This window comes from Geotrypetes seraphini, chromosome 7 (genome assembly GCF_902459505.1).
Source record: "Geotrypetes seraphini chromosome 7, aGeoSer1.1, whole genome shotgun sequence".
NCBI lineage: Eukaryota > Metazoa > Chordata > Amphibia > Gymnophiona > Dermophiidae > Geotrypetes > Geotrypetes seraphini.
Genome location: NC_047090.1, coordinates 162,600,046 through 162,622,137, shown reverse-complemented (window position 1 = coordinate 162,622,137; position 22,092 = coordinate 162,600,046).

Below are 22,092 nucleotides of genomic sequence, written 5' to 3'. Positions count from 1 at the left end.
TTTTAGTCCTATTAGTTTGCCAGTCCACAAAATAATTATTTTATTTCTGCCGGTCCACGGGTGTAAAAAGGTTGAAGAACACTAGTCTAGAGGGCTTTCGGGGCAGGAGTGATCTTCCTACGCTCCTGCCCTGTGCAGATCGCCATGAGGAAATGGCTGCTGGGAGTTCCCGTGGTCTCTCGAGACTACTTCGGGAACTCCCTACAGCCATTTCCTCATGGCGATCTGCACGGGACAGGAGCGTAGGAAGATCGCTCCTGCCCCGAAAGCCCTCTAGACCACCAGGTAAGGCCGGGAAGGCGGCAGGGAGGTGGGGGTGGGTCAGAGCCGGATAATCACGATTTTTCGCCATTCGCGGTCTGGCTCTGCCCGTATCCCCTGCGAATGACGAGGGAGAAGTGTATAAAGGATGGAATGTGATTAGATTGGACTTTAAAAAGCAAGAAGTAGTATTTTGAAAGTAATCCTATGTGAAATAGGTAGCCAGTGATCTTTTCTGAGGAAAGGTGTTACATCATCAAATTTTTTAGCGTTAAAAATGATTTTTACAGCAGTATTTTGAATGACTTGTAATCTCTTGATCTCTTTTTGAGTGATGCCCTGGTAAAACGAATTGCAATAATCTAATGTTGAAATTACTAAAGAATGGATAAGAATGTTGATTGAATTGGAACTAAGTAGTGATTTGAGTGGTCTGATCATTTTTAGTTTAAAGAAACACTTTTGTACCACAGAGCTGATCTGAGACTTAAAGGATAGCTATTGTCAGTTCAGCATTAATTGGAACAATAAAGTCTGCAAACAAATTGCTAGAGGAAAAGAAAAGCAGGAGAAGTGCAATAAATCATTTGTAACCATCCAAACTGTTGGGAATGGACAAGTTTTCATGTCATTGGTCCATAAACAGTTTGCAAAAGTTATATGTTTCAACTTCTGTAACTTTTTAAAAAAAAAATTTTTCCAAATGAAAAGATTGGGTTTAGAGACTGTTGTACCATATTAGAAATTATCGGTTCTAACAGGATTCATGAAAGTCTCAATTTATATATTTTTTGTTTGTTTCTGGTGACTTTAGTCACCTTTTCTCATAGATGGTCACATTTAATATTTATTTATTTAAAAAAATTTCTATCCCACTTATCTACTAAGCGGGTAACAAATTATAACATACATAAGCCCCCTCTTTTACTAAGGCTGCGCCAGACGATTTATCACATCCATAGAATATAACGGACGCGTTTGCGTTTAGCGCCTTAGTAAAAGGACCCCAAAATAAAACACACTCCATACATTCATCAATACATATTAAAAATATCTGCTTCCTTTAAACGTGCCATCTTCTAGTAGTCAATCTACATATTAAAAAAAAACATTCTGACATCTACTGATTTAAATGGTCAGCTCTGAAATGCCCTTACAAATAAGCATGTCTTTAGAGATTTAATAAAAGATTTAACATCTGCACATAATCAAGTTTCAAGTTTAATAAATTTTGATTGTACGCAATATCCAGTATTTCAATGCGTATTACATAATTCTAATATACAATAAAAGCCAGGGATGACAAATACAAATAAGACATAATTATACAGACTAATCATTTTGTTCTATTGATACAAACTGGAAAAATAGGTAAAGGGTAAAAATACAATTTATACAATTTATAAAATAAAGAAAAAACAAAAACAAAAGGAACATTTAAGGTTTGCACACAGGATAGGATCATTTGAGAGAGAATATAAAAAAAATTGGTTGGAAAGGCATTAATTATTTTGAAATAGTTAAAAAAAAAAAAATTAGGCCCTCTTTTACTAAGGTGTGCTAAGCGTTTTTACACGCATTTCATGCATGCTAAATCAGAGCATGCGCTAACCTCTAATGCATCCTTAGGATAACATGCATGCGTTAGCATTCAGCATGTGGTTAGCGCGCGCTGAAATGCCTAGCGCACCTTAGTAAAAGAGGGGGCTAGTGTCCCTTTCATTGAGTTCCTTAGCCTCGGACCCGCCAAGGATACATGTTTTCCTATACTGTCCTTCCCGAGTATTCTCCAAAGTTAGTCGTACAGTAGCTTCTGATCGCAAATTTCTATTTGGAATATATTTTCTTAGAATTTGAATCGAATACCACGGTGCCTCTCCATAGAACACATGATGTATGATGGTAAAAATTATGGACTCGAAGAGGGGTGCTATGATCGTATTTTAGTACTCCGGTAATTAACCCCGCAGCTGTATTAACTGCAAGGCATGAACCCTCTCTCTCGTAATGCTTAAAAGTAGTGAATTACAAAATCCAGTTTGCTTATAACAAGGCTTTGGACCATATAAAATTGGTTGCTTTTATACTGGCCTTAGAGATGCTATTTTGTTTATTAGCTGTATGCATTGTTGTTTTTTTTATTAAAGTAATTTGGTATCTATCTTCTTTTCATAGATTTAAAAAAAAAAAAAAAACCCCACTGCCTTTCTGTGAAAGTTGCTGCTAAAATGGAGGTGATTCTCTTCTGTTTCACCAATTCCCAATCTGTTCCGCACATGTGGAATGCCGCCAGCTGTGAAAGCTTCAATTGTGGTATCATATTAGGGCGAGACGAAAGGATCCCTGACATGCCTTCCTCATCCAGCAGGAGGCAGGGTCCAGCCACTGAAAATGTCCATTTCATGTTGTAGGGTCCGACTCATGAAGGCTTTTCTCTTATTCCATGACCAGTGGGGAGAAAAGCTTCAGCGAACCTGGTCCTTAAAAAGTCAAAATAAGTCAAATGTCTTGTTTTTAACTGTCTCCTAAAACTCAGAGAAATAACCTGATTGCACAGAAGGTTGGGAGGTCCCTAAACTTCAAAATTATACTTCAGCATTTCATCTATATTCTTATTACTGTCCAGACCACTCCTTCCACATATTGTTGCATTTGATAAAGCATATTTCACAGGTAGTCAAATCCTAAAAATCATTATATACTGCCTAATCTTTACTTTGTTCTTACAGTTAAACCTTAATAATGCTGCAACTTATTTTAATCATTGTAAAGAATGATGTGGCAAATCTCTTAATTGCTTGGCAGGCTTATCTATTCCTTTAGAAAACCTGTGTGATATTTTCTATCTACATACCATAGAAATGAAACATGTTTATATTAAACAGAAGCAAAGCACATTAGACTAAAAATCAAAGAGTTTTTCTTCACTTTTCCATTTCATTTGAAAGCTACTGATGACATGCTCCTAATTAAAATCCTCTGTAAGGGGGCTAAAAAGCTATGGGCATTTACTAATACGTATATATACCTTAAAAAAAATTATGTCTTTTTATTAAAAGCCCAGATGTATTGGGAATGAATCCTGTCTTTGGTTTTCTTGAAGTAGTTGCATGAATATCCAGTTTTCTTTACCAAACATAAAAACTTTATTTAAAAAATAAAGTGCCACAGACGGTATTTCTGGGTCCAAGCACTTTGCCATCTATGCCTTTCCATAACCTCCTGGATCATAGACTGGCAAGGCAATATCCTTTCATAAGAAGGCAGGATTCATTGAATTTGTCTTGCACTTTGTTCAGGCTTTAGAAAATAATTCAAAGCAACATCAGTTCCTTGGGGGTTTTTTTCAGTCCTGCTACCCCATTTCTGTTTTCCTAAGAAAACAAAAATTTACACCTGCTTAAACCAATTCTATTTATCCTCTTTTCACATTTTTAGCTCTATAATATCTGTATCACTTCATACTTCTACAATTCTATACATGTATCGTAGGACTCTATTATAACAATGAGAAGGAAAAAACCTTTACTTACTATTAGAGGTAGACAAGCCAAATGTTCCATTTTCCCAAAGCAGTTAAAATTACTATGGCCAAAACATATAAACTATTTTTCTCGGAGAGACAGAGTAACAAAACATGGCATCTGGCCTAAAATGTTTTTGTGGTTTGCCCTGCATCATATGGAGAGAGGGTCTTCTGCTTCTCTCGCTTTGAAAATAATTTTTTTTAAAAAAGCAACAATAACAAAAAATCTGTTTTCAAAACAAGGAGGCTTAGAATAGATTTCCCTGCACTCAGTTTTTAGTAAGAAAAAAAAGGTCTTAGAGGAGGAAATCTCACATTCCTGCTCCACGCTATAACAAAAATGCTGATTATTTTTGTAAACTGGGTTCTTCAGAGCAAAAATATTGCAAAAGTCTTCATGGAAATGACTGGGCATTGACATTTTAATGCCTAAGGTCTTTAAGAACCTGTGCCCCCATCCTGGCCATGACCTCAGCTAACCCACGAAATCCAAGTTATGGGTTCCCCCCCCCCTTGCTGGCAGCTCATTTAATTGGCAGGTTCACAATGAGCACTTTTGTCTGCATGCTAAACATGCAGAGCACAATTAAAATGTTTGATTCTTTCATCCTCTCTGAGTACAGCAGTTAATGCTGTTTTATATTGGCTAAATCTGCTGTACTTTCATGCAGCAATAATCATTGTTCCTTCTAAGCTAAGCAGGAGTCCTCGAACACACTGTATTAAGTACAGTAAAACCTTGCATTGCAAGTAACTTGTTTTGCAAGACAAGCAAAACATTTTATTAAATTTTAACTTGATATACAAGCAATGTCTTGCAATTCAAGTACATACAGTATATACACATTCCTACTGAGCCGATGGTTCTTCTCTCTCTGACACTGCGGGAGTGTAGTGACTGTTCTAAATGAGCGAGGTCTTGCAATACAAGTACGTATGGTATTTTATATTAAAGTTTTTGGGTTGTGGAACGAATCGTCTGAGTTTCCATTATTTCCTATGGGAAAATTTGCTTTGATATATGAATGCTTTGGATTACAAGCATGTTTCTGGAACAAATTATGCTCGCAAACCAAGGTTTTACTGCACTTTATTGGTAATTTTTCAAAGTCCAAAATCAAGTCCGCAACATACAAAAAGAAGGTGGCCCCAACTCGGATCCAAGTGGCGGCGACTGTTTCTCTTTCCTCGGGGGACAACAAAGGATGTTCCAGTGTGGATCTGGTCTTTGGCCACTTCCTATTACGTTGGGTAGATGGTTCAAGTCTCTTCTCAGCCAAGCAGAATGCAAGGAATATACTGGGGCCACTTCTCTGGAAAGTCTCTTGCTCTGGGACCTCTACCACAGCAAGAGACTTTCCAGAGAAGCATATTCCTTGCATTCTGCTTGGCTGAGAAGAGACCTGAACCACCTACCCAACGTAATAGGAAGTTGCCAAAGACCAGATCCGCACCGGAACATCCTTTGTTGTCCCCTGAGGAAGGCGACACAGCCACCAAAACTTGGATCCGAGTTGGGACCACATCCATTTTGTATGCTAAGGACTTTGGACTTTGGAAAAATGACCAATAAAGTATATGCAACTGAATGTTGGTTTTGACATCTCCTGTGCCTCTTCTTTCGTTGGTCTGTTTTAACCCGAGGCTTGGTACCTTCTTTTCTGCTGTTTGCATCTTACTAGGCAGCAGAGGGGCCAAATTTAGGAGGACAAACCCTCAAAGGGAAGTCTGCCAAAATTTAAACAAACAGCCTCCTTTCCTTCAAAGTTAAAAACAGAACAAGCTCATTTTATTTCAGAATACATGCATTCTCCCTGACCTAGCTTATTTATATTATGTAGATTTAAAGCGAGATCTGTTTTATCTTGTAAAAATGTCCTTAACGTGCGTGAGAAAACAAGGTGAAGCCAAGGACACAGCCCTGAACAAGTTAATGTTCTTAACAGATAAGAATCATCAACAACCACCCTGACAGAGCTAAAGTACCGTATTGTAAATCTTTGGAAACAATTGGCTTTAAAAAAAGTTGTTCCTTTTTATTTTGTTAAACATAAGTTAGAAAAGAAAAAGGAAACTTCAGTTTCTTATGGCTACTGTCTAAATTCAGCATTTCAGAGGTGGGACAGGTAGCATTTATTTATTTATTTAAAAATGTCTTACCCGCCTAGACCTAGGCGGCTTACAAAAATACAATCACGGTATTAAAACAGACAGACAAATCATGTGCAATAATATCTTCCATAAAACAAATACATTCTCTTAATCTTAAGCACTGATGCTGCATTAACTCCTGTGCCTCAAACTGTGGCATCCAAATGTGGTCTACATTGGGTTTTAAGGCTATGTTATTTCTGTATGACTGAGAAGCATCGCCACGTACAGAAATCACAGTTATATATCTCTGCTCCTAAGAGTAGTCTACAAGTGGTTAGTGTAGTGCAGTGTCACTCAATCTGTGTGCCATGGCACAGTGGCGTACCCCGAAGAGATTCCGGGTGTGCCACGAGAGATTCCAGAATTTTACTTATATAGTAAATGACGGCAGATAAAGACCTAAACGGTCCATCCAGTCTGCCCATTAGTTATTCTCATTTAAAAAATACATGATTAAATTAACTAGTCTCTTCTTTGATATTTCTGGGCTGTAGACTGTAAAGTCTGGTATAGAGAGCTGCACGGGAACGGGGACGACGGGAATCCCGCGGGACCCGCGGGCATCCCGCGGGTTCCCCCTTTGGGTCACGGGGATCCCGTGGGGACGCCCCCTAGGGTCGCGGGGATCCCGTGGGGACGCCCCCTAGGGTCGCGGGGATCCCGTGGGGACGCCCCCTAGGGTCGCGGGGTTCCTGCGGGGCTGGATGTACTCAGTCGCGCGGCTCTTCTCCCTACCTTCTCTGCTTGCAGCACAGAGCCGAACAGAAGTCTTCCCGACGTCAGCGCTGACGTCGGAGGGGAGGGAGGGCTTAAACAAAGCCCTCCCTCCCTCCGACGTCAGCGCTGACGTCGGGAAGACTTCCGTTTGGCTCTGTGCTGCAGGCAGTGCAGGTAAGGAGGAAAGTAGCCTCGCGGTTCGAGTGGCTACCAAGGGAGGGGGCGGTCCGCCCCGCCACACCCCGCCCCGGTTGCAGCACAGCCGGCCAGGTCCCCTTACTTTTGTGGCACTTCCCCGACCGACCGACAACAGCCCCGGTCCGACAATCCTCCCTGCCCTGTAGCAGCGAATCTAAATTATCTTCTTACAGCAGCTGTAATAAGGTAATTTAGATTCGCAGTTAAGGGCAGGGAGGTTTGTCGGACCGGGGCTGTTGTCAGTCGGTTGGGGAAGTGCCACAAAAGTAAGGGGACCTGGCCGGCTGTGCTGCAACCGGGACGGTAGAGAAGGAGTGGGGAGAAGGACGCTGAAAGGCCATGGGGAAGACGGGAGGAGGGGGGGAAGGACTCTGAAAGCACTTGAAGACAGAGGAGGGAGAAGGACGCTGAAAGCACATGGGGAATACAAAGGGGTGGAGAAGGACGCTGAAAGGCCATGGGAAGGACGGGGGGGGGAAGGACTCTGAAAGCACTTGTGGAAGACAGAGGGGGGAGAAGGATGCTGAAAGCACATGGGGAAGACAAAGGGGTGGAGAAGGACGCTGAAAGGACATGGGGAAGACAAAGGGGTGGAGAAGGACGCTGAAAGGCCATGGGAAGGGCGGGGGGGGGAAGGACTCTGAAAGCACTTGTGGAAGACAGAGGGGGGAGAAGGATGCTGAAAGCACATGGGGAAGACAAAGGGGTGGAGAAGGATGCTGAAAGCACATGGGGAAGACAAAGGGGTGGAGAAGGACGCTGAAAGGACATGGGGAAGACGGGGGGGTGGGGTGGAGAAGGATGCTGAAAGGCCATGGGGAAGACAGAGAGGGAGAAGGACGCTGAAAGGACATGGGGAAGCAGAGGGGGGAGAAGGACACTGAAAGCACATGTGGAAGACAGAGGGGGGAGAAGGACGCTGACAGGACATGGGGAAGATGGCGGGGAGAAGGACGCTGAAAGGAAATGGGGAAGAGAGAGTAGGGAGAAGACACTGGCAGGGAAGAAGACAGATGCCAGACTATGGGGGAGCGGAGAGAAGAAGATGGGTGCCAGACCAATTTGGAAGGGGGAAGAAAGGGAGAGGCACAGTAACAGAGCAAATGGAAGATGCAGAAGGAAGAGAGACAGTGGATGGAAGGAATTGAATGAGAACATGAGGAAAGCAGAAACTAGGCAACAAAGGTAGGAAAAGAATTATATTTTATTTTTTTATTTTGCTTCAGGATAAAGTAGTATATTAGTTGTGTTGATAAAAATTTATAAACATTAGAGGCTCTGGTAGAAACCCATTTGCAAAGTATGTATTCTTCCCAATTAATATTTTCAAATTAATAAAGTCTTTTTGCTTATTTGTAAATGGGTTTCTACCAGAGCCTTTAATTCAGTAGCATAATTAAATGAAATAACAATTTCTGAAGTTTATATGGACGGGCGGGGACGGAGGGGATTCCTCGTGGGGACGGAGGGGATTCCTCGCGGGGACGGGTGGGGACGGAGGGATTCCTCACGGGGACGGGTGGGGACGGGTGGGATTCTCACGGGGTCGGGTGGGGACGGGTGGGACTTTGGCGGGGACGGGTGGGATTTCTGTCCCCGCGCAACTCTCTAGTCTGGTATTGTCCTCAGTTCCAAACGCTGGTTGCCACCTAATCAAGCCATTGTGACATCACTGCTGAGGCTGGCTCTTGGGCATTGGTGGAATTAGGCATTATGACATCACAATCTAAGATCTGGAATGTTGCTACTCTTTGGGTTTCTGCCAGGTAACATAGTAAATGATAGCAGATAAAGACATCAACAGTCCATCCAGTCTGCCCATTAGTTATTCTCATTAAAAATACATAATTTGATTAACTAGTCTCTTCTTTGATATTTCTGGGCCGTAGACTGTAAAGTCTGGTATTGTCCTAGGTTCCAACTGCTGAAGTTGCCGTCCAAGCTCACTCCAGACTGTCCAAGCTCACCTATCCAACCATCCCGTTGTTTGCAGGATATCTATTGTAAAGTCTGGCCAGCATCATCCTCATGTTCCATATTAGTTGACGTTGATGCCCACCCCAGCCCACCCTACACCGAATCACCATATATGGGACACAGACCGTGCAGGTCTGTCCAATCTGGCCCTAGTTAAAAATTCCCTTCGTAAGTATACACTAGAATAGATGACGTGTATGTTACGTTTGCCAGAGTCTATCAATGTTATGAGCGTCTGTGCGTGTAAGGATACAACCACCCAGACAAGCATCGTTCTATGACGTGATTGGTCCTTGAAAACTAACGGCAAGTAATTTTAGTTTTAGTTTTCTTTTTTTCTTCAGTAGTTATCCTAACTTGAGCGACAAAGCTATCAAGGCTTTGTTACCGTTTGGATCCTTCTTACCCTTGCAAACTTGGATTTTCAGCTCTGACAGAAATGAAAGTGAAAAAAAGAGAGCGACTGCAGATGGTGGATGATGAAATGCGTGTTTGATTGTTGACGGTTCAGCCGTGTTTTGAGTTAATTTGAACTCTACAAAAAGCACATTCGTCGCATTGATTAGCAACTCGTGGGAGCCCGAGACCCTGTGTCGACGGGCGTAAGGTAACGCGGGGCTGGTAGAGCCCTCGTGATGCCCGTTGGCTGGGTAGGTGGGATTAGAGTAGTCAGGGGGAGGGCAGGAAGGAATAGACAGGGATTGGGCAGAGAGCCTGTCAGAGAAAAGAATTATAAATTCATTGTGGAGTGGCGCAGGGGCAAGGCTTTAAAGTCAGGACCCTGGAGGACTCGACTCCTCCTGAGGTCCTCCAGGGTGGCTTTTTCCCGCCCTCCTGCCCTTTGTTGGGTGTAGATGTTGTAACTTGAAGAAGGCGGATTCTCGAGCTACTGGGTTAGGAGGCTCATCAGGTGATGAGCGTTGGGACGGCGGGGAACCGAGGCCGGTGGGTCAGGTGACCCGGAAAAGGGGCATGAGGGACATGCCACCCCTATGATTCTTGCTGTGGTGGTGGGGTCGAGGGACTAAAACGAAGTCACTTGGTAGCTCGGGAGGAGCTCTTTATACAATGTTAATTATGTTAATGAAGTTAAGATATATTATGTGTATGGTTAATAAACTGAGCTGTGGCTGATTGTACCAACCAGAAGACTCCTTAGTGTTTTGAGGGGAGTTAAGAGGGTGGGTAAGGAAGTGGGTAGGGGTTATATATATATATATATATATATATAAAGGCAGACAGCAGGGTCTATCCAGATCCTGCTGTTATATTCTATCTACTTTAGTTTCACAGTTGTTACAATTACTCCTACATAACTTAAAGAACTTTAAATAAATAACTCTGAAATTTAAATATTTTGTTGGTTTTGCAACTTTATTGTTTCAATTAGAATGTGCCACGAAAAACATTTGCTCCATTTAGTATGCTGGAGCTAAAAAAAGTTTGATAAACATTGGTGCAGTCAATGATGTAGTAAGGGGAGGGAGCAGTCCGACCTGGGCACGATCTTGATAGGTGCGCCAGCACTCATCCTCATCTCCAAACCCTACTCCTTCCCGATCCCCCCCCCTGCTGCACACATGCACCCCTTTGCTTTCCTCCCCTTGTACCTCTTTAATTTTCCCTGCACGAGCAACATTATGAACTTTGAAACTCTATTATTGAGCGAGAGTACCCAGGAAAGGGACTTGGGGGTAATAGTGGACAAGACAATGAAGCCGTCGGCACAGTGCGCAGCGGCCACTAAGAGAGCGAATAGAATGCTAGGTATAATCAAGAAGGGTATTACAACCAGAACAAAAGAAGTTATCCTGCCGTTGTATCGGACGATGGTGCGTCCGCATCTGGAGTACTGCGTCCAATATTGGTCACTGTACCTTAAGAATGATATGGCGATACTCGAGAGGGTTCAAAGGAGAGCGGCACGTCTGATAAAGGGTATGGAAAACCTTTCATACACTGAGAGACTGGAGAAACTGGGGCTTTTTTACCTGGAGAAGAGGAGAATTAGAGGAGACATGACAGAGACTTACAAGATCATGAAGGCATAGAGAAAGTAGAGAGGGACAGATTCTTCAAACTTTCGAAAACCACAAGAACGAGAGGGCATTCGGAAAAGTTGGAAGGGGACAGATTCAAAACCAATGCTAGGAAGATTTTATTCACCCAACGGGTGGTGGACACCTGGAATGCGCTTCCAGAGGGCGTGATAGGACAGAGTACGGTATTAGGGTACAAGAAGGAATTGGACAGTTTTATGAAGGAAAAGGGGATAGAGGGGTATAGATAGAGGACTACTACACAGGTCCTGGACCTGTTGGGCCGCTGTGCGAGTGGACTGCTGGGCACAATGGACTTCTGCTCTGACCCAGCAGAGGCACTTCTTATGTTCTTATGTTCTATTTACATATGCAGATGACATCATTGTCCTTCTCGAGATAGATTCGAACCTCACTAACCTCACTGAAAATATAACAGCTTGCATAACAAAACTCCAATCCTGGGCCCTCTCTGTACAAATGAAGCTGAATGAGTCTAAAACAAAACTACTCTGGCTTGGCCCAAAATTAGATCAGTTACCCACGCTCATTCCACTACTTTCTGGTCCCACACTGCAGATTCAATTCTCAAGCAAAGTTTTGGGCATCATTATTACCTCTACACTTTCCTTTAATGATCATCTCAACTCTCTAGTAAAAAAAAAATTGACTTCAGGGGATCCAGAACACTTCGGCTAGGTTGATCTTCGCAAAAAGCAAATTCGATCATGTTTCCCCACTTCTGTCAAAACTTCACTGGCTTCCGGTGATTTCTAGGATTCACTTCAAACGTACCTGCCTAATTTTCAAGATCCTACATGGCATTCTTCCTCCCCTAATCCCACTATCCTGGAATTCTTTGAGACCTGACACTACCACAAACTCAAACTATCTTTCCCCTCGTTAAAAGGCTTCATGTATGCAGGTAAATTAGGGAAATCCCTTTTCTTCAAATTCACTGAGCTTTGGAATAACCTCCCTGCCCCGCTGCAGAACCTAGGCTCATTCCAATTATTCCGAAAGCATCTGAAACCTGTCTTTTCTCCAAAACATAAAACTATCTACAGTATTTAAAATGTAAAGCTAGCTATCCTCTTCATAACCTCTAATTTCTTATTATGTCCTTCCCTCATTTATTGAATTACCTGTAAACCGTGCCGAGCTCTATCTTTATGGAGATGATGCGGTATACAAACTTAAGGTTTAGTTTCTCTCTTTCTCTGTCTTTTTTTTCTCTCTCTTCTTCTCTCTCTTTTTTTCTCTCTCTGTCTTTTTTCTCTCTCTCTTCTTCTCTTTTTTTCTCTCTTTCTCTTTCTCATTAAAAGGCGTCATGTATGCAGGTAAATTAGGGCAATCCCTTTTCTTCAAATTCATCGAGCTTTGGAATAACCTCCCTGCCCCGCTGCGGAACCTAGGCTCATACCAATTATTCCGGAATCATCTGAAAACCAGGCTTTTCTCCAAAATGTAAAGCTATCTATTTAAAATGTAAAGCTAGCTATCCATAACCTCTAATTTCTTATTATGTCCTTCCCTCATTTATTGAATTACCTGTAAACCGTGCCGAGCTCTATCTTTATGGAGATGATGCGGTATACAAACTTAAGCTTTAGTTTAGTTTAGTTTGCTGCCCGTGTTGGTGTCGACTCTCTCCGCGCCTTGGAAGTGACATCAGAGGGATAGCCAAAGTGAAGCAGGCAGTAAGTTCATGATGTTACTCCCACCTGGAACATAAAAAAGATAGGGGGAGCATTCATGGCAGGGGATTTGGGAAGGAGCAGGGGGGGCAGAGAAGATGGGGGGGAGGGACACAACCACCCTAGTCACCACTCCCCCTCGCTATGTTACTGGGTATAGTGGCTTGAAAACCAGGGCAAATAGGTTCAATTCCCACTTCAGCTCTTCGTGACTCTGGACAAGGCTCCAGGTTCAAAATAAGTACCCATATATAATGTGCAATCTGTTTTCAGGGCTCATAATTAAAACCGTGCGAGATAATCACGCGCAGACAAAGCTGGGACAACAATCGCATGCAGAACATCTGCATGCCGGATTTAAACTCAATTTGAAAGCGCTCCTAGGGAGGTTGTGGGGGGTGGGGAACCACTACATTTAACTTAGTAGTGTTGGTGCTGACGTTGGGGGTATTTTTTGGGGGGGAACCCCCCATTATAGTGGAAACAGGCAACTGAAATGTATCCAAATCATTCTTTTTAATTCTAATATTAGCCTTTGCACTCCGTCACCATCAATCTATAATCATACAACTCAACTTTATTGGAATAAATATTTGGCCGCGGCTTTATCTATCTTAATATTATCTCCACTTACAATACAATCCATGTCCATAACCAACAAACCCCCAATTCATATTTCACACACCCCCCTCTCTCTCCCCACGAGAGCTATTCGGTGTCAAAACTAGCTCCCGTTAAGTCTTTAAACTTATAACATTCCCGCAAACATGACCCATGGTGACGCCAGGCCATGCTTCCCCTCCTCCCAAACATGACCCACCTGATGCCAGGCCATGCTTCCCTTCACAGTGGTGTCGCCTACGAGTGTTACGTTTATTTATTTATTAACTGCTCATCTCCCAGATCCAACTGGGCCAAACCCCATTTCCACCCCACCCAAAGCTACAACCGCCTCCCCAACCCCAAAAGCTCAACCAAACCCACCCAAGTCCACATAAAACCTCTAACCCCCTCTCCCCCAACACTGGCACAATACATACCACCAGCACACGTGGGAGTGAGGGCGGGATAATGTTTTCCTGAAGAGACTACTCTATTCTTCCCCTTTCCTCACAGAACGTCCTCCAATCTACCACAATATCCAACCAATCCTGTGACTGCTCCACCCCATCACCTTGGAAACCTCTCCAAACCTTTTTCTTTCTTACAAGCTCTGTCTATTAACCCTTTCTTAGCTCCTTTTATAAACTTGTCAATCCTTATTTTACAAACCCTTGACATCACCTCATATATTCCCCTTACCCTCTGCCCCCTGTCCGATGTGAAATTTTGTGTAGTGAATCGCGTCGCTGTCCAATTTGCATGCTTTTCTCCTCATTCAAAGCAGATCGCAGGAGAGGTAAGTGTATCAGGCCGGAGGGAAATTTGCTCGTTAAGGGGTCACAAACCGATCGGTACAAGATTGGTTTGTTTAATGAATCTAGCCCTTTGCTAGGTGAGGTTTTAAACCCACTGTAGCTTCAATTAGGCTCAGGTTTCTTTGGCAGAGACTTTTATCTTACTCGGAGGCAGGAAACAGCTTTTCATGGATCATTCACATGTCCAAGCCTTCCTCTAGCACACATTCCCCTGTGTCAGTCTCACTGTATCTCCCCCCACCCTGTATCACTGGGGCTATAGTCCATGAGATCTCCTGTTTCTCCTAGGACAAGCAGGATGAGTCATCCACATATGGGTGTTGTCCCAACACCTCCCAATTTGCGGATAAGCTCTCCAATAGCTCAGAGAGATTTTTTTTTTTTTCTCTCTCTGAGCACGTGCAGTGCCCGGGCCCCACTGGGCATGTCCGAGCCCTACCCATTTCCCCCTGCTTCCCCCTAATCCCCAGTCTTTAGTTTCCGCCCGTTCCCATTGGTCGGATTTTTCTACAGCTCTCCATTACAACTTTTCTACTCATCAACTTGAAGATGCCTGAATCATCTAAAGAAACAACTGGGATGCAGGAGGAGGATGAACACACTGGATCCTCATGAATTGTGTGCCCACTGATTGGATCTGGCGCTCGAGGTTTCCGTGTGGCTTGCATTGTGCGCACATGTCACCACGTGCACGCAAGCTAAGGAAGAGGGCACTGAGAGACTTCATGAAGAGAAGTGAGGCCCGAGAATCTTCCTCAAGCAGCCATCCTCATCAGAATGCAGCAGCGGGGGATCCACAAGCTACAGTGGCAAGGAGACTCCAGGATGCCCTGGCTCAGCTAATCCCCCCGCCTGCACTTGGCCCGGTAGAGAAATATCTCCCGGAGTCCCTGCATGTTGCCGCTTAGAACCAGCCTCTGCAGGGCAGCCGATAGGAGTCTCGCCAGACCGAGAGATCTCTCCAGGAATCCCTGCATGTTGCCACCTACAGCCATCCTCTGCAGGGCAGCCGATAGGAGTCTTGCATACTGCTGCGTAAATCCACAGCCTCTGCAAGCAACAGATCGGGGCTTTCACCCTCCAGACGGCATGCTGCCTCTTACAGCCAGCCTCTGCAGGGAGCCGATTGGGATTCAAAGGTAAGTCCTATCTGCTTGTTTTTGGGAAAACCTCTGATAATCTGTTGCAGCCCCGAGGGCTCTGCCCCACCCTCCTCCCAATCTGAATTTAAGGAGAAAGAATCTCCCATGCTTCTTTCCCTTGGATGGGACCTGCAGACCTCTCCCCCCAGTAGGAGACATGCTGCCCCAGAGTTCAGCTTATAAAGGACATGCTGGGAAAAAAAAAAAAAAAAAAAAAAACTCGATGTTTCTTTCCCTCTTGGGGTCCTGCAGAGTCTACAATTCACACCTTTCCCACCCCGCCCCCCTCCCCCTCTCATGTTGGGAACGAGGAGTCTGCCTTTCTCAGCAGGGTGCTGATATCTTCAGAGATGCGGCATGTCAGACCTTGCCTCTCCAAATGTGGGGGTTTGAAACTCCTCAGTCTAAAAAGCTGTTTGCTCTTCATAAAACCTAGGCAGAGTGCTTTTCCAGCTAGCATGAGGGACTCTGTACTATTCATGATTTCTATAGCACTGAAAGGCATATGCAGCGCTGTACAGTTTAATATACAATAGGCAGTACAGCAGGAGAAGCTCACTCAAGAGGCATTATCACTCCTCTTTCTCTGCCTCCAGGCACAGTGGGAAACACAGCCAGGAGCACTGGCACAGATGAAGGGGTGCATCCTGCCCCTTCTCTGCAGGCTTTCCCCCACTCTCAAGAAGGACAGAGAAGGGCGGTGGGGTACATGGAGCCACCAAACCAGTCAAGTGGAGCAGCACATGAACCTGCGAACCACCAGGGGTGGGACCAGCAGCCACAGTTAATCCTCCTGCTGACCCACTCCTCTCTCAGCGGGCTACACTCCCCACTATGTCCCCCTTTAGAGGGAGCCACGCACAACAACATGGCGCGGTTCAGTGGCATGCCATGCACCCAAGCAACGGAGGAACAAGCTACACACCAGCCTCCAGCCACGCCCCGAGTCACCACCCACAAAAATAAATAAATATTTACTAAAAAAATAAAAAATAACCCACAAACGAGGACTCACCCTAAGTCCCTCCAGAAACTCACAGCCTTTCTCAAGATCCACGTGGGTGGACAACAAGTACCCAAGACAGAGTACTACAAGGCCTGAACTACCAGTACCAGTACTTCACGCAGGCAGTAGTGATTCCAGTCCACAAGAACCTCCTGGACTGCAGAGACAAGATTTGGCTGACTCCCTTCTCAGGGCAACCAACCAACCAAGGAGACTGGGATTGAAGTACCAGATCTTTCCAGCCCAGGGATTCGACAACCCGCAGCAGCCATACATGGACATTGCGGTAGCTTAAGAGAAACAGGGCAGCACGACCCCCCCCCCCTCCAACCCCCATCAGGGAAGGACCTGAAAAACCCTGGTTTCCACGGGGAAAAAGACATTCGAGGGCGCAATGCTGAGCGCACGAATTGCTGCGCTCCAGTTCCAGATGCGGCTTTATCAGGAGGCCAGTGAGAGGAAATAAATAAATAAAATAAAATAGAGACTCCAGCTCACAACTGAGCCAGTCCACACTGGCAGCAGTCTGTGCCCCAGCGCTCGCAACAGTAACATAACTGCTACGCAAACAAGCACTGCCCGAGGGGCAGGGGCATCCAAGGGCAGCCCTCTCCCCAAGACAAAAACAGAACCTTGATCACCCTCCGGCCCAGCAGGATCAGATTGTCTGCGAAGGCTTGGCCCAGGATCACCATCGACCAGTGGGCCCTCAGCATCATCAAGCAGGGATTCTGAATTAATCTCCACTCCCCCCCCCCGAGTGGGCGGGGCACCCTCCATCTGACGACCCAACTTTCCTGCAGCAAGGAGAGGACCTGCTTCGGCAGAATCAATAGAGGCGGTGACGAACAGAGGAGATCACCAAGGGGTTTCTACTCCAGGAACCCCCGCGTCACCATGGACAAGGACAACGCTCGTTCCTGGATCTCTGTAAGCTCAACAGATGCATACACAAGGTCCAGACGCACTCTCTGGGTACAATCTTGGCCCTGTTACAGCCCGAGTATTGGCTAGTATTCCATGCACCCAGCCCACAGGAGGCATCGTCGCTTCTAAAGCCAAGACAGACGCCTCCAGTACAAGGTCCTGCCCCTTGGACTCTCAACGGCTCCTAGAGCGTTCACAAAGTGCGTGGCAGTGGCACATCCTCGCCTTCAAGGGGTGCGCGTCCTATCTTATCTCGACAGCTGGCAGCCCCATCAACCACCATAACCCTCCTCCAAGAACTGGGGTTCCTCATCAACTACATGAAATCCCACCTGATACCCACCCAGGAGATATCATTCATCTGGGCAGTCATCAACACCACGCAGACCAAGGCCGTCCTACGGGACTACCAGATCGACGCCATGACATCCCTGGCCCAGTGCATCCCTGCCAGCAGCTCATCGTCAGCACGCTCCAGTCTTTGTTGTGCAGCACACCAGACTACTCATGTGATCCCTGAAAGGGCACCAAAGACATCACTGGGACCAGTGTACCCAACCTCTGACTACCCACCTACTGGAGCTCAGGGCCTTAGGGAATGCCCTCGAAACCTTCAAACAGGCAGGGCAGTCCTCACCCAAACAGAAAACCAGGTGGCCTTGCACTATATCAACAAACAGGGAGGGACAGGGTCGACCTCGCTATGCAAGGAAGCTTGCCACATGTGGGAGTTCTCCAACTCCATTCAATGCCCCATCCAGGCAACTTACCTCCTGTGGGAGCAGAACGACCTGGCAGAAAGACTCAGCCACCAGCTGGATCCCGATGAGTGGTGTCTCAACCCAGCGGCGATGAAGAAGATCTTCAGCACCTGGGGCACACCGAGCATCGACCTGTTTGCAACCGAACCGAACTCAAAATACTCGACCTTCTGTGCAAAGAGATCAACCCATCGCCGTCTCAGCCCCGACGGTCTGTCTGTGAGTTGGAACACCCTAAGTCCTGCAGAAGATTCTTCAGGACAGAACAACGGTGATCATGATTGCCCTATTCGGGCTCCTGCAAACATGGTTCCCGTTCCGGCAAGGGATAGCGGTTCACCCACCTCTCCCCGCTCCCGATCAGTGCAGTTCTCATTACCCCCTCCACCACGACCTGCGTTCCTTAGCCCTGACCGCATGGATGATGAGAGGATGAGCCTACCACAAGACGTGGAGCACACTCTTATGGCAGCTAGAAGACCTTCAACCAGAAAACGCTATGGGTTGAAAGGGAGAAGGTCCCGCTACCAGTGCACAGACACGCAGCGAGACCCCTACAACTGCCCCATACCAGACATCCTGCAGTACATACTGAGCTTATCTCAGGGGGACCTAAAACCCACTTCCATCAAGGTCCACCTAAGTGCAATCACGGCATACCACGCTGGCCTAGACAGCAAACCAGTGTCGAGGCATCCAGTAATCACAAAATTTCATGAAGGGACTGTTCAATCTGCACCCACCGGCCAGACCACCATCGCCCGGATGGGACCTCAACTTGGTGCTGCATCATCTCACCTCGACCCCATTCAAACCTTTGGAGGAGGCAGATCCCGTATTCCTGGCTGGGAAAACCCTGACCATCGTGTCTACCGACACACTCCCTCATGAGAACAGGGTGGTACCCAGAACCCACCCCCGATTCTTGCCGAAGGTGGCTTCAGCGTGCCTCCCGGCACTCTACATCTCCCCACAGGGAGGCACACTGCCACCTCAGCAACACCTCCTGGACTGTGTGCGGGCCCTGACTATGCAGCAGATTAGACAAGCCTCAATTGTTCGTCTCCTACGACCAAAACAGACCAGGACTTCCGGCCACCAAACGCAGGCGCTCGCGCTGGATATAAGAGTGCATCCCCTTCACCTATAGAAAAGCGCAGCATCAACCGCAGGTGGGAGCCAACGCCCACCAGCGCAGAACCATAGCCAACACAACGGCACTTCTGCACCACACACCAATAGGGGACATCTGCGATGCAGCCACTTGGTCCTCCATGCACACCTTCACCAAGCACTACTGCCTCGACATAGCATTCCACGCTCCAAATGCATTCGGCCGAGCAGTCTTGGAAGTGGCTCTTCCCTCCCGGGAGGGACAGCAACCACTAGCACAGCCTTGACAAACACTGATCAAGTAGGGGGTTATAAATATCGACAAACACTGTTCAAGTAGGGTGTTATAGATATTGATTAAGTAGGTCTTCCAGCACTCCTTCCTAGACTGAATGTGGAATAGGCAAGTATGAATTCTCACATGCAAGTACGATTTGTCACTGTTGACCAGTTGGTTTCTCACTGTTCATTGATTGTCATTGACCAATTTCACTGTTCTGTGAGTTAAGTAGGTCTTCCAGCAATCCTGTCTAGTCTGAATGTGGAATAGGCAAGTATGAATTCTCATATGCAAGTACGAATTGTCACTATTGACCAGTTATGAATTGTCACCGTTGACCAGTTGGTTTTCTCACTGTTCATTGATTGTCATTGACCAGTTTTCGCTGTTCTGTGAGTTAAGTAGGTCTTCCAGCACTCCTGTCTAGACAGAATGTGGAATAGGCAAGTATGAATTCTCACATGCAAGTACGAATGGTCACTGTTGACCAGTTGGTTTCTCACTGTTCATTGATTGTCATTGACCAGTTCATTGTTCTGTGAGTATTATTGCTCAGTTAACACAGCACTTTATCTAAAACCTTGTTTCCACAACTTTAACTGCTTTGCCTGATTACCCTGCCCGGCTTGGCCTCCACAGCCAGGCGAGGGATGCACAAAGCGCTAAGGCGCAGGTCCAGTCGGTACATCCCTCGGCTAGGGAGTCACCCATATGTGGCTGACTCATCCTGCTTGTCCTAGGAGAAAGTGTAGTTACTTACCTGTAACGTTACTTACCTGTCCACGGAGAACCTACGTTACAGGTAAGTAACTACACTTTCACTTTCCACCTCCCATCCCCCTTCCTGGGTGTTTGGGTCAGATTCAAAGCAGGATTCTTCCTGGCTTCAGCTAACCTCTAGCCCTACCTCCCAAGGCTTATATGGGGTCTTACCATACCTCTTTGAAGGAAATATCCCTGCCCTTCCTTCCTGACCTGGAACAAAACTCCTGCATTGTTGATAAGGGAAGTTTTCTGGCCTGCTCTTCGTGTGCCTGCCTCACCTGATAATCAGCTGGAGTTAATTTATTTACCTGCAGTCCAGCTTGAAGATGATGTGCCTGCGGAGCTTTGGGGTTAACTCCACCACCCTCTGGGTTGATCTTGTGTTTCTCTATAGCTCTGGGAAAGGAATAATGTGTTTTCTGTGCCCTCCCTACCTGAATACCTGGCTGTGACATCACCTGCCTTCTCTCCTTATTCCCAAGCTGTATAACAGCTGGGCTTTTGGTAGGCTATACCAGCTTATTTTTAGGAGTAGATGGTTTGAGGACTGTACTTTTGACTGGGCTAGCAGCTTCCCTGTCACATTATGCATTTTAGGGACTAGGGAGTCTCTTGATGTGCAATTATTGATAAAGGAGCTGCCCATTCATATGATTATATGGTATAATAAGAATAAGGAACAAACAAACCAAAACTGCAGATATGTACAACGATGTAGGCGAATTTTATTGTGACAAGCAAACTATATATTAAAACCTTTTTACCAAACGGGGGACCCAACACGGTCCGTGTTTCGGACAACCTTCATCAGGGGTCCATGGTAGATAAAGGAAAAAACATATGTCACAACAAATATTGAAAAAGATAATATAAAACCAAACAGATGATGTGTCACGCCGAGAGTCTCTGCAAATAGTAAAAATCGCTAGAGGAATAAGGAACGCTCTGATGGGCCAATTACGCCTGTGTGTGAACCGGTTTCAATTTAACAATTAAAAACTCATTTGTTTATCACCGCATTTCTGTGATTGTCAGCTGGCATTTGAAGAGAAGAAACTTTAATTATATAGTTTTAAGATTTTTATATATGTTCTTATTGATGTAAACCATTTAGTTTTTGTAAAAAAATAAATAAGTAAATAAGTTACTACTTACATTGGGAAGAAATTTTTATTACGCCCAGACACATTTTTGCCCGGATTCTATAAATGACGCCTACCAATAGGTGCCTAGATCGGGATGCCTACTGAGGCAGGTACCTAACTTAACCCCCCTTTTACCAAACCGCAATAGCAGTTTTTAGCCCAGGCCGGAACGCTGAATGCTCTGCGCCGCTCCCGCCGCTCCTAGGAACTCTTTGAGTATCTGGAGTAGCGCGGAGCATTCAGCACGCCAGCCTGCACTAAAAACCACTATCGCGGTTTTGATAAAAGGTGTGGGGGGGGGGTAATTTATTTTTTTTTTCAATTGGTTAATTGGTGCTGATAACTGAAAGTACCATTAAAAAACGATTACAAACCAAAACCCAAAAAATAATACTTGTTGCAGCTTTCCGCGTCTCACAGCGATACCCGGAAACCTGCAACAAGCACAATGCCAGCTGCAGAAAGCCTGAGAAAACAAAAAAATAATAATTTGCCTGTAGGTGCCTTACTTGTAGGCATCTGCACCGATGCATGTACCTGAAACGTAGGCATGTTTACGGGTGGAATTTGGACATGGGTTGAGTTAGGCACCGGTATTTTAGGCAAAGAAAGCCAAATATAATGGCATCTAGTTTTTGGTGCTGAAAGACGCGATTCTATAAATGACACCTAACTTTGAATGACATGATAGGTACCATTTCCCTAGGCACCTACCAAGTTAGATGCCATTTATCAAATCAGGCCCTTTATTCTGAGAACACCATTTATTCACATCTTTAAAAATGAATATTTTTAATTGATACTAGATCTATATTGATTTGGTTGGACCGAACGAGTACTGCACTGCAATTCTAATGTGGCATAGCTCTGCCTCACATTAAAAATATTTTCATACGGAGATGCCGGCTGAGATCAGCATGTTCCCTTGGTAACATGAGAAAAGTCAACCTCTGAAGCAGTAGAGGA